This window comes from Sminthopsis crassicaudata, chromosome 5, assembly GCF_048593235.1.
Source record: "Sminthopsis crassicaudata isolate SCR6 chromosome 5, ASM4859323v1, whole genome shotgun sequence".
In the NCBI taxonomy this organism is placed as follows: Eukaryota; Metazoa; Chordata; class Mammalia; order Dasyuromorphia; family Dasyuridae; genus Sminthopsis; species Sminthopsis crassicaudata.
The window spans coordinates 303,643,893-303,657,397 of record NC_133621.1 but is presented as its reverse complement, the minus strand read 5'-3'; the positions used below and the strand labels follow the sequence as shown (position 1 = coordinate 303,657,397).

The window sequence follows — 13,505 nt, the reverse complement described above, 5'->3', positions numbered from 1 at the left end:
CGCCCCAACCTGAGGCTGCTCGGGCTCCGGGCCAACCGCGGGTCCCCAGGAGGTGAGTGAGCCCCCGGGGGCCCAGGCCGCCTGGTCACCTCCTCCCGCCGGCCTCCGGGATCCTCGCCCGCCCCTCCCCCCACGGCTGTGTCTGCCCTGCCGGTGCGGGTCTGTGAGTCTGCCTGCCTGCCTAGCTTTTTTTTTCCTCTTTTTCCGCAGCCGCGTTTCTTCCCCCCCCCCAATATCTCACTCCTTCCCCCTCCTTTCTCCCTTCTTCCCCTCCCCCTTCTCTTCCTCCTCCTCCTCCTCCTCCCTCCCTCCCTTCTCCCTGCTCGGTCCCCCCCCCCCAGTCTGGAGGAGGTGCTGCGGTCTGATCCTGGGTCCGGGCGCCCCCGCCCCGGTCAGCAGCCCCGCGGGGGGGGGGGCGCGTGGGGGCTGCGGGAGGGCAGCGGCCCCTCTGGGTCTCCCCCTCCCTCTCGGAGTGGCCCCGGGGGGTGCGAGTCCGATCCGAGTCCGGGGGGGACCGGGGCGGGGGCCTGATGTGAGATGGAGCCGGAGAGAGAGGCTGGGGAGACGGGGAGCAGGAGATGGAGCCGGAGAGAGACTGAGGGGGTGAGAGAACGGGAGAAATAGACAGAGAAGGAGGGACAAGGGAGCCACACGCGCGCACACGCACACACACGCACACAGAAGCAGGGACCGAGCGGGAGCTGCTTCCTAAGGGGAAGTCACTCCGCTATCCCGCTGGCTGGCTCCCTCTGACCTTTTCCGCAAAGAGGCGGCTGCAGGAGAGACAGAGCACAGCCCTCCTCCTCTTCCTCCTCCTCCTCCGTCCTCCCTCCTCCCCCTCCTTCCCATCTTCCTCTCTCCCTCCCCCCTTTTTCCTCCCCCTTCTTCCCCCTTCTCCTCCCCTTTCTTCCCCCTCCTCCCTCCTCCTCCCTCCTCCTTCCCCTTTATCTCCTGCCACCCCCTCCCTCCCGTGCTCCCTCCCTCCTCCCCGTCCCCAAAGCGCCTGCATCCAGCCCCTGTCGGCTCCAGACTTGCGCCTGTCCCCGTGCCCTGCCTGCTGCTCTGGCTGCGGGGGGCGTGCCAGTGGATGGAGGTCTCGAGGTAGGCTGACTTCTGTGAATGAATGAGCGGCCGCGGGCTGCGCGGCGTGTGCATGCGGGCGGCGGGGAGGGAGGGGGCGGGAGCCCGCTCCGCTCCGGGCACTTCTTCCGAAGCTCCGGCCGGGCCCAGGCCCCTGGCTGCCCGGGTCAGAAAGGACGCCTCCACTTTGCAAAGTTACTTTTCTTCTTCCAGAGTTCCGGAGACCTCTCCCTCTCCCAGCTCCCTCCTCGGGGCTGGTGCCGGGGGCCTCTGGGGGCGGGGGTGCCCCTCAGCGGCCGCTTCCCCCCGATCCTCCTCGGGGACCGGACAGCAGCTCCCAGAGCGCCCCGGGGCCGGCAGGTGGCTGCCGGTGGGCCGGAAAACTTTTCCCTTCTCCCGGGAGATGTGGAGAATCCCTGCATCTTGAGGTCTGGCTCTGGGCTCCCGAATCCCAAGGAAGCGTGAATCACTGGGCCGGGGGAACGGAGCTTTTCTTTCCATTCTGCCCCCGTGTTCCTGCTGGGGACCCCCTGCTGGGGCAGCCCTGCTTGTGGCTCTTCGCTCCTGTGAGCGGGGTTAAGGGGGCTCCATCCCCGGAGGGTACCGAGGCTGGTTCCCCATGGGCACTGCCCACCTCGGGAGTTCAGAGGAGCCCCAGCCCCTGCCAGTGGGATCCAGTGGGATGCCTTGTGCCGCCACTTGGCTGGACTCCTCCTCGGCCAACAGAGGGGGCTCCACTCTCTGCCCATCCCAAGGCCCCTTCTTAATTGCTCCGAGCCCCAGCTTGTTAAGTTGTAAACAATTATGAAATTAAACCAGAGGAGGAGGAGGAGGAGGAGGAACAAAAGTAGGCTGGAGTGAATGGGCACAGGCAGCTTAAGGGGATGAATAGGGGTGCGAGCCTCGTTAGGAGGGGGCTGCTGGGGCCCAAGGGGCAAGGCTGCCTCCGAGCCTGACCCTCAGCAGCCTGCCGAGGTGCCGGGAGGCCGCAAAATAAAAGAAACCCGAATAAATGTGGCGGGGAAGGATTCCCAGGCCTGGCCTGGCCAAGAAACCGGCCACTGGCCCCCCTGGGCGGAAACTTTGAAAAGTGGTGTCGGAGTGATCAAGTCAGAGGAATCCCAGGAGCAAAGAGGAGAGCTCCCTTTCCCAAGGGATTCTGAGGAACGGGCTTTGGGCCATTGTGTGACGGATCGGGTTTTTTAAAGATGGTAACAAGCAGCTATTATAGAGAGCAGCAGTCTTGGAGGGAGGCTATGGAGGATGGTCCATGCGTTATAAATTGTGCTTCATGACGCCCGACTCCCTGCAAATGGGCTTCGCATGCAGCAGCCACACACCACTTGGAAAGTCCTCTCCCCGAGACAATTCTGGTGAAACTGGTACATTTATGAGAGGGACTGTTTATTGGCCATCCATGAATCTCCTGATGTCTATTCGCAAAGCCACAGATGATTCAGCATCAGTTTGCTGGGCTGACTGATGGGTTTGTCAGAGATTTGGGCCGTCGTTCTCCGGGTTCCTTTCATTGTTGCCCCAAATTTCCCAAGTCCTGGAGGGACTGGCAGCTTTGGGATGGGGGTCTGCTCGCCGTTCCCCTTACTTGCGGATAAAAGGCAATGGGGCCCACCTGGAGCCGGGGGGCTCGAGTTCCGACTCCGATCTGCCCATTTACTCCCCATTTGACCTTGGTCAGTGTCCTCCTCCTCTAGATCTCGCTCCCCTCATGGGTAAAAGGAGGGTGGTGTTTGTTCCCCGGGGACCTTTAGGGTCCCTTCAGGGCATCTGTCTGTGACCCGGATGTACCCTTCTGTGGGGTGGCAAACACAGCCCCTCTGCCTGAACCAGGGGCACGCCAGCCTCTGAAGGTCAGGCGTGTTTCTGGAAGGACATACACAAGTTTGTAGCAGGTACTTGACCAACCGCAGTTGTCTGAATGTTCATCGGTCCCTTTAGATCCGTAGCTTGTGATGGAATTGAAACAGTTGTTTTGCCAGGTTTAAAATTTCCTCTAATGTCCCTGGGAGACGGTGGGTCTCCTCATTTGAGGAAGTAGCCGAGTGTGTTCTGAACTTGGTAGGCCGTTGCCAGAAACCTCAGTGCCGGCTTCTCCCAGGGTCCCGCGGGGCAGGCAAAGGCTTGCTCCTGCTTCGGCCAAGCAGCACTGTGGAAGGGCGTTCTTGGTGGCGATAGCCAGGCTTTCCGTACGGGGAACAGGATTAGGCTTTGCAAAAGCCACCGGAAAGCCCAATTGTCTTTTAATCTCTCGGAATGATTTTAGGCTCCTGATTTCAGAAATGTGAAATGATCGTAAAGAACAAGCAAAGAAAATTAATCAGTTCAGCAGACCCAAATCATCCAAGTGGATATTCTGGGGGAAACAATCTGAGGCAATTAGCATGTCTGAGGTGATTCTTTGAAACTCTGGGTAGAGAACACTAAAGGGTAAGATTTCCACTTTATCCTCAGATCGTCCCTGGCTTGTTCCAATGACAATGTGACATTTTCCACCCTGCTTCTGGGAACCAGAAAAGGGTCTGTCTTCATTTTTCTTCCTTTCTTCCTCTTTATGTCTTTAGGAGATCCCATTCATTTAGCTAGGGGAGCATTTCTGTTTCCCAGGATGCCCAGAATACACTCTGAAGGGACAGTAGCCCCAGGACAGGCAGTCTCTCTTTGTACCCCCAATTAAACAGATGGCAGCCCCCAGTCACTGGAGATGTTCCTTCTGGGGTCTGAAAGCACCTCCCTCTGACTGAAAGGATGCCCGGTGTATTGTGAGAACGGTGTCAGCAGCAAAATCCTGGGCTCCGCTCCGGGTGGACTTGGCCCAAATCCCCTGCAGTTGGGGCAGCCCGGAGGTGAGCACCAAGGGAGGGAGCCTATTGATTCGAGCATCAGATAGGCCATTTCTCTTGGGTTCAAGCCAGGTATAAATGTGAAGGGGATTCCCACCCCCATCTCCATCCTGACCTTTGACTCCAGAAATGAGGTGAGCAGGTAGTTAATGGGATCAATGTGGGACTCTTCCAGTTGGTTATAGAGGCCAGATCTAGTCTCAGAGGCTGTTAAAAACATGACTTTATTTTGATTTTTATCAACATGACAAAGCTTAGTTTTAGGTGAAAGTCATTTCTAAAAATCACAACCTTCTAGGATGGCAGCGAGGGAGCTTAGAACAGAGGACTGACATGGAGGGACCTTAGGAAGTGGGATTTTGGATCAGGAAGGGAACCTTCAAACATGGAGCATCCACTCTGGGGGTTTAGAGCCTATAGAAATGGGAGGCCTTAAAACATAGAATCAGACCTAGGACAAGGAGCACTGAGCTGTGTTCTGTTTCATTTTTCAGAGAAGGAAACCGGGACCTAGAAATATGGTGTTCTTAGGGAGCCAAAGTGTGTTGGGTAGAGAACCTCCTCCCTAGTCTAGAGCCCTTCCACTTACTGTCACAATTTACAAAACAGCTTAACAAGGGAAAAGGTAACTTTTGCTCCTCTCCTTTGATCCCTAAGAAAGAGAGTGTGGGGCTTGGTTAATGGGCCAGGGGGAAAGGAATCTTTTTGTGTGAATGACCTATTGGGAGATCCTCCTTAGGCTGAACCCAGCAAACCTGGAAGCACGCCACTCATCAGAGGAGGCAGCAGGAACAATGAAAACCCCCCAGATGAATATAGTGTGGGCTGGCATTCCTTCCAGAGCCAGAAATGTTGCAGGCCCCTTTGCCCTGGCCCAGCCTCTGAAAGTCCCCTTACCTAGGAGGTCCCCTGGGGGGTTTTCTTCATCAGCACAGAGTTGCTTTTGGGAGTTTCAGCAATACCCCAGTAAATTCCAGCATTTTGTAGAGAGCAGTGCCGGCCCTGGAAATTCCAAAAAGGCAGGCCTTCTCCTCTCGCTAACTCTTTGGCATGTGCAAATGGGATTGCTGACTGTAGACAGTTAAATATATGGGCTGGAATATCTGGATGTCGAAGCCCCATGCTCCCTTCTTCTTCCAAAAGAGTCTTAAGTGGGAGGACAAGGAAAGGCCCCCTCGCAGGCCGGCCTGCCCCCTTGTTGGGAACACAGCCTGCTTTCATAGATTGGGCACAGGAGCAGATCGAACACATTTTCCTGGACTCGATGTTCGCTGCCATCTTATTTTTTCCTGTTGGAAAAGAGTTGAAATGGAAGTAGCCAAAGGCCAGCCTCCAGCTTGGGTGCTGGGGCTGCCCGGAGCTCAAGCCATCCTGCTGTGGTGGCAGCTGCTCACCTCATTTTCACGAGCGCTAGAGCTTCCCAGTGACTTTCCCTGATTGTATTTTCCCTTTAATGCAACACATCTGTGGGGAAATGTTTGTACTTAGAGACATTTTTCTCCTACGAGATATTAAAAATTTAAATGTTATATACAGATAATTACTTTTCACCTGGGCTTTTTGGTTTGGGGTTTTTTTGCTACAAAAACTAGGATTGATTATCTCTACATCAGGAATATCAAACTCAGCTGTTCCGCAGTGTTCATGAGCTCTGCCCACCTTGTCCCATTTATGTACCCCAGAACTTCCCCAGAAAAGCCCATCTATTCTGTGCTCCCGCAGTCTGCTTCAAGACCAAAAGGGGCCCTCGGCCACTGGGTTTTTGACAGGCTGGGACACAAATTCCCAACAGTCTATATGGCCTGCTCTCCCCCAAACTCCCACTAACGTAGCTGGTGATTTGATACAAGGATGAAAAGAGAGATGTTTCTCGGCTATGTCCTTCTCTGCATCTCCCTAATATCTCCATGTGTACACATGCACGAGTATGCGTTTTAATGTATCTAAGCAGACTAAGTACGCCCGCAAATCATTTTGGAGAGGAATAGAGTACGGATGCCTTATTTTAAGGAAAAGAGAAGGCAGTCTATAGCCGAACACAAGCCATGCGTTTAGTATTATTTGTGTAATAGACTCTATGCCAGGCAAATCAGGACGCACCGGGGCTAATGATAATTTATGGCTCACAGCCCCAGTGATTCAAACCCATTCCACATTGGAATTCTGTACCTTTCACGGAACTTTCTTAACAAATGAAATAATGTATAGAAAGCGCTTTGGAAGCCTCAACTGCTACATAAATACTGATTCTTACTATCTTCAACATTACTATTTCTCGTGGGCTTTTTGATTGGTTGGACGTGTTTTTAGACCGGCAAATGCCCATGAGGTGAAGATAACCCCGGCTAGCCTGGTAACCCAGCCAGGAAATTAAAGGAACTAATATGGGTCAAAGGATCTGATCCAATAAACGTTTTTTTTTTTTTTTTTTTTTTTTTTTGTCGTTCTGAAGGAAATTTGCAGAAATGGAGAAAGAGGAATAAAAATCTTTTTTTTTCCCTTTTGCTTGCCAGTTGGGGGTGGAGTGGTCAAGGAATTAGAAAGGGTAATTTAAAATCATGTGGGCATAATTCAAAATGTGTCTCACTAAAAGGTTTTTAAGTGGTAAATGCTTTAGAAGCAGTTGAGATATCTTGGTTTATTTTTTTTTCTCATTTTCATTTTTTTTTTCTTTTTTAAGGAAGAGTCATCTAATTTCCATCGGGTTTGGGAATGCTTTCACCTCCTGAGCTTCTTCGGTGGGGGCCCTTGGTCACAAGTATGGGTCCAGGCTGAATGGTGTGATCTGGGTGAATCACTTTCCCACTCTATGTCTTGGTTTCCTAATTTATAAGAGCATCTAGTTGGAATAGAGGCTCATTAGGGTTCTTTCAGCTCTCATGAGTCAGTGGATGGTGGGAACTGGCATTAGCTTCCCTGGAAAACTGCTGAATCATAATAATAATAATAATAATGAGGAGGAGGAGGAAGATGAAGATGAGAGGAAGAGGAGGATATCATAGCATCTAAAACATATTATCCCCTTTGACTATCACAACAACCCTTGGGAAGTAGGTACTATTATTATTCTCATTTTTATAGGGAAGGAAACTGAGACAAAGCTTAAGTGATTTGTCCAGTGTCACCTAGCTAGTCAAATGTCCGAGGCAGAATTTGAACTTGGATCTTCCCAAATCCAGATCCATCCCCCTCTCTCCTGTGTCACCTAGCTCCCTAAGAATACTGGCGATTTGTACGGCGCTTTAAGATTGGACATTTGACAGGATATAAGGGCTGTGAGTTTCTCTGCCTCTTTATCTCACTTCAAACGTCCAGCAGCCCTGAAAGTGGGGCTCCGCAGAGCTTCCCAGCTCCATTATATAGATGCGGAATGTGAGGTTCCAGGCGGGCAGTGACTTACTGAGCTCCCCATCCCAGGCAGGGCTCTCCCATGCTCCGTCCCCACATGCGGCTGCCTATTAAAGTAGGGGCCCGCCCCTCTCCCAACCACTTGTCCTGTGGCAGCCTCAAGGACCCAGGAGGACTTTACTGTGTAAACTCTGCGGACCGAAGGCCTAGGGGACAACATTCTGTGTGGCCCCAGTCCGAAGTCTCAGCAAGAGGAGGAGGCTGCAGGCCCTCCAGGCCTGGACACACTGAAGGTGGTCCAGAATGGGCGTGACTAATGTCCGCCCTCGACCAGTTCCCCACTCTCAGCGGGCCAGGCCCCTAGGAAGGATGTTGTCCACTCCACAGGCCACCTACAACTAATGGAGGGAAAACCAAATAGGAATGGGGACAGATAATTTTGTCCGAATTTCATATACCTTTTAAAGTTTTCCTGACAGTTCCTAGCTGATATCCCTCCCCTTGGTTGGAGATATTAGGGAGCCAGCCAGAGCACCCAACATCCTACATCAGACACCCCCTGACTCTCCAGCAAGGAGGAGCCGGCCGTGACTGGGCCTCCCCAGTCAAGATCCCTGGCTGCTTTAAATCTGAATTCTGGTGCCTTGGGTTTTGTTGTCATTTTCACTATTGTCATCCTTCTCTCTATTGTTCTCCAGGTTCAGCTTTCTTCCCTGCAACAGTTTCCCCAAGTCTTCTCATGGTAAAAGCGAATTTTTAGTGCGACCTTTGAGATTTTACGACGGATGGGGGAAGGGCAGAAATACGGGAGGGGCGGCAGCACCCAGCACCCCTTTTCCCTTGTCTATAAAATCTCCCGCAATTCATTCCTTTTTCTAGCTTCCCACAGATTGCAAATAAGTTATCTCCCAGAGCCAATGCAGACCTGAGCAAACAGCATCTCCGGATAACTGCTTGGGATGGAAATAGCTTCTGCTTTTCTCTAGAAAACAGCCCCGTTTTACTCTTCTGCATTATGCTTATGAAGCCTGGGAGTAGACTGCCCGTACATATGTTTAGCATAGGGAACAGGAAGGAAGAAAAGGGAAGGATTTGGAAGCTTGGCTACGCTATTTATTGGACCCTTTAATGAGCCCCAAATGGGGTAAAATGAATGATGCTAAGGACAGGTGTTTAGCCAGCCCCAGGGCTCTGCTCCCCAGCCGGCCTCTTCCTCCCTTCTCTGCTTTTACACAGGATGGAGGGGCTGCTGAGATGAGGTGCTCCAGATGTAGACAGTCTGGCTTCTGCCCCTGACTCCCTGGGGATCCTCCCCCCCCCATCCCAACTAGTAATTTTGGTGCCCTTGGAGGCCGCTAGCTGGCTCAGTGGATAGAGCACCAGCCTTGAATTCAGGAGGACCTGAGTTCAAATCTAGTCTCAGACACTTAACACTTCCTAGCTGTGTGACCCTGGGCAAGTCACTTAACCCCAGCCTCAGGGAAAAAAAAAATTGGTGCTCGTCCAGACACTTCCCCAAGCTTCCTCATCTGTAAAATGAGGGTCTTGAGCCAGGTCTGGCTCCAGGTGGTTCAGGGCCCACCTCTGATACCTACTGGCTCTCATGGCCCCGGAAAGTCCCAGCGTCTCTGAGGGCAGAATGGGGGACCCTGTGTGGATGAACAAACTCCTTACGCAGAGAAAATCATGAAAGAAAACTTGAAGGGCCTAATTGAGAGCTGGACATTAGCCAGCCAGCCAGCACTTATTAGGCAGCTGATCTCTACTATAGAAATTCTCTAGCCAGAACCCTCCACACCAAGGCGGGTGGAGAAGACAGACATTGTCCTAGGCCCCCAGGTGAGAAAGACAAAGAAGAAACTGTCCCTGCCCTCCAAGGCTTTGTCTCTCAGGGGAATCAGACTGGACCCAGATGAGTTTATACCAGCTAATAGTAGGGCAGAGAAGGGATTCCTGGAAGCCATGACATGTAGAAGTTCTAGCTTGGATGGTCTCCATCCTAAAATCCCTCCCATTTCTCACATCCCAGGTTCCGGGCACCCAAGTGTGACATTCCACGTTCTAAACTCATTCCCAGCCCTAACGTTCCATGGCTATTCAAAAAAAAAAAATAATAAGAGCAGGATTATTCCTTGAGTGCACGCGTCCAGAGAACTGCAAATTTTCACCAGTCTTCCAGTTTGAGCCCATGTTCCTCCTGGTCTAACTGGCCTTCCTGTCCCGTGCTCATGACCATTTCTTAGGCCTGTGAGTCGTGAGTGGTCAAGGCCTCTGCCTGTTCTAAACCTCGAACTTCCCCAGCACTGAGTGTAGGACTCTGCTCCCAGTAGGTGCATAATCAACATTCCTTAAATGAAATTACGTAATTGTAAACATCAAGTGGCAAGTTCCTGCTGCCTGGGTTTTGCCAGCCTCTGCATGGAAATGAAACCTCCTGGCTTAGGTCTAATTTCTTTTGAAATGTGAATGTCTTGAGGGCAGGGGGATTCTTGCAAGGAAAATGCTTTGGAAAAACGCTTGAGTGTTCCTAACACTCCAAATCTTACCCATGGAACAGATGTTCAGTGATTTCCATGAGTTTGCTGTTGCTCGGTTTCACTCTCTGTGACCCCATTTGGGGTTTTCTTGGCAGAAATACTGGAATAGTTTGCCATTTCTCCAGCTCATTTTACAGATGAGGAAACCGAGGCAAAAAAAAAAGTCTCAATGAGTTGCCAAGGATCACTCAGCTAAGAAGTATCTGAGCTGTGTTTGAACTCAGAAAAATGGATCTGAACGTTCTATCCACTGTGGCTCCCCCCTGTTGCCCCGTAGAATCACAGATCCACTCGGAGATCAGTTTGTCCACCTCCCTTATTTTGCAGATGCCCAGATGGGGAAGAGGCTTGGCCAATGTGAGAATCCTGATTGGCTAACTGCTCTCTCTCCCTGGAATCTCTTACACAGGATATCTCATTGTTTCTCCCCATATCTGTGGGATGTATGGTTATGGTATTATCCCCATTTCACAGATGAAGAAACTGAGGTAGAGAGAATCAGGGTCCCCCAGACTACTTAATGCAGGATTCCCCCTAACTCCAAGCCCAGCACTCTCTCCATTGAACCACACTGCCCCTCCATAGATGAATATATCCATCAGTGACTGAGAATTTGGACACTATAGCCAAACGACTTTTCTTGATGGACCAGCACAGCTTAATAAATACTTGTTAAATTGAACTGAACGTGGCTGGCTGATCACATCTCTGTCTTGCTCCAACAAATGGCTCCCATCACCAACCAAACAAAATTCACGACATTCAAGGCCCTCCACAACCTGGCTCTTATCTCCTTTCCCTTGTTTCAGCTCAATCAATTTAAGGGGCTTTTATTAAGTACCTGCTGTGTGCCAAGGGACTCCATTCCCTCCCCCAGCTCATTTTTTTTTCCTTTCGCTGTATTTTTGTGCCTAGGATGCCAAGGGAGCAGAGGGAGGCGGCATCCCTGGGCCTTCAGATCCTTCCCCCTTCCAGCTCCCCAGGCTCTCTGCTGCAGAGCTCTTGCCAGGAACTCGAACTCGGGTCCTAACTACAGAGTCCATGTGTGCCTCCCTTTCTGCGCCGGGATAAAGGCAGGTGCTAGCTGCTCGGGATGGAGAAAAAAGAAAAAAAAAAGAAATTTTCCCACAAGACACAAATTTAGGAGCAGTAGGGATTTGGGAGGCCCTCTGGCTCAATCCCCCATTTTACAGATGAAGAAACAGTTACATAGGTGATAAGAGCAACAATGGCCATGGGGGGCGGGGCAGGGATTAATTTCTATAGCAGTTCAAGGTTTACAAAAGTGTCTTATTTATTATCCCATTTGATGCTCTGCATATGGTAGGTGTTATTATCTCCATTTTATAGCTAAGAACACTGAGTCTGAGATGTAATTTACCCAGCCTCGCATACAGGATTTGATTTAAGTTCCTCCTGCTTCATATCCTACATGCTGTATCCCACCCTCTGTTAATGGGTGGGATGTAATATGGGTATATAATCTCTGTTAATGATAATATAGAACTCCCAAAGGGATCTTCCTAATGGACAAGCATTTCTTAATGCATGTTCTTTAAATTGCATTGCAAGTCCTGGACCGATTTAAGTCCCTTCAATGGTTGCCAACCAAAAAAGATTCATGGCATTCAAGGCCCTCCACAATCTATCTCTAATCTCCTTTTCTGTATTTCTGCTTAATTCCATTAAGAGGTATTTATTAAGCTCCTGCTGTATACCTGGCCCAGAACTTCCCTCCTCCCTCACGCAGTTCCTCGCCTTTGTTTTCACTCTAGCCCAGCTGGTCTAAAATTTTAAGCTCTTGAAGCAAACGGGATCTCAGTGGTCATTATATGCAGGTTCCCATTTATGCGGCAAATTCCCATGTTATCTCAATTGATCAAGACAAACCCATATCCTTTGTCATATCACCATCCCTTTTGCTTTGACCACCCCATTTTACACAGAAAGCTCAGGGGCAGGAAGGTCCCACAGGGAGGCAGCAAGAACTGGGCTTGGGAGAGTCAACTCCTCTTCCTTGGCCAGGCCGGTCTGCTTCCCTGTGCCTTTTGAGGGCTCAGTGGCTCCAGATCCAGCTTAAAGACCCTTTAAAAGACCCCAAAAAAACCAAACAGGCCCAAGAACTCACAAGGAGGAGCTGGACTTCAAACACAGGGCTTATTGTTCTCCCTTAAAACCTATTTCACAAGTACCTTTCCCTATTAAAAAAAAAAAGAAAGAAAGAAAGAAATTAAAAAACTTTGCTCCCATAGTGACTGGCAGTGTGGAGGGGCTGAGGGGGCTGCTCTCTCGGGACCACACAAACGCCCTGGAGAGCCCAAATCAGTATTTGCTATTATTGGCTCCGTGCAAAAATCCGCATTTGGAGAATGTCCCCCGGTGTGCATTTAAGCCGCCCTGAACAATGGCTCTGGGAAAGTTATTGTGGCTTAATAGGGCCTGCTAACTCTTCTGGGGCCCTCTGAATGTCCTGGTGGATCCCCAGTTGACCTCCAGAACTCCCGGGTCAAAGGAACCATTCTTTACTTTGTGTGCGTTTCTGAATCCTGAAATATGTGCCCACTGAGTCCTGAGGTGAATGGGGCAGGTTTGGTGGGTGACTATGTGTTGGGAGTTGGAGCAACGGCCCACAATTGGCTGTCTCTCTCTGTAGGAAGGAGCTCAGGATGTGTCTCCCATATCATCCCTCCAATAAAGGCAGGGAGCTCGTTAGTGTTCCCTCTGAGAGCCCTTTGCTCAGGGGCCCCTGGGAACCTGGCTTCTGAAGACAGAATCCAACCCGGGAGCAAACATCTGGCTCCTTGGGGATGGCCAACCAGACCAACCAGCAGGATTCTCCCATTACGGAGGCTCATTTTCCAGCTCCTTGGTTCAGCAGCTGCAGAGAACATGGAACTTATATTTCAGAGGGGAAACTGAGGCCCAGAGATGGCTAGTCCCAGTTATGAATGGGCAGGTTAAGTCCTCTGGGAATTGCTCTAGATTAATTTCCAAGCAAAAATCTGGTGGGAAAGATGTAATTTGATCCACGTGCTTAACCTCTTCCATTTATCCCTTCTTGATACCTCAAAGCCATGGAGCCTGGGTTCTGACTCTCAGAGAGACTTATCTGAGTGTTTTTCTGACCCAGAGATTCTGTTTCTTTGGGTAGAACTTCACTTTTGTCCTTGCTGACTCTGGGACACTTTTCCAATCAGAGGTCTTGAGGGTCCAATCAATTGGCAAGCATTTATTAAACCCTTCTTGTGAGGAGCAATTAAGAGGGGGACCCCTAACCTCTCACACCCGCTGCCAGGCTTTCAAGATGCTACCTCCTCCATCATAGAAGAACTCTTAGATTTTCACAACCACACACTAATAATCGTCTTCTTAATCAGCTCATTAGTGCTGTATGTTCTTATTCTCATGCTCACCACAAAATTATTCTCACATACAGGAACCAGGGAGATCTTTGGGCATCCCAGATTTACCAATCACAGCCCTGACTGACTCCATGTACATAACTCTGTCTGTCCACATCATTCACAACAATAAATAACATCACAATCATCAATTTGTCCTTATCCTTGGGAGGCAGTGAACATATTATAAAGAACAGTGGGAAGAATGGGTCCAGCCATCTTGTTCTTTTACTTGGATGTATACCAGTAGACAAATCACTCACCTGTTTCCGCTTCTGTCA

General features: G+C 50.5%; 1 protein-coding gene across 1 annotated transcript in view; it reads left to right on the top strand.

The window, feature by feature from the left end:
* Positions 1–642: 642 nt before the first annotated feature.
* The window catches only part of MPPED1 (metallophosphoesterase domain containing 1), a 97,556-nt gene continuing 84,693 nt past the window's right edge, over positions 643–13,505 (top strand). The window contains exon 1 of the mRNA XM_074271908.1: positions 643–1,101. The gene's annotated coding sequence lies outside the window, so the exon portion shown is untranslated. The remainder of the gene's footprint in view (positions 1,102–13,505) is intronic.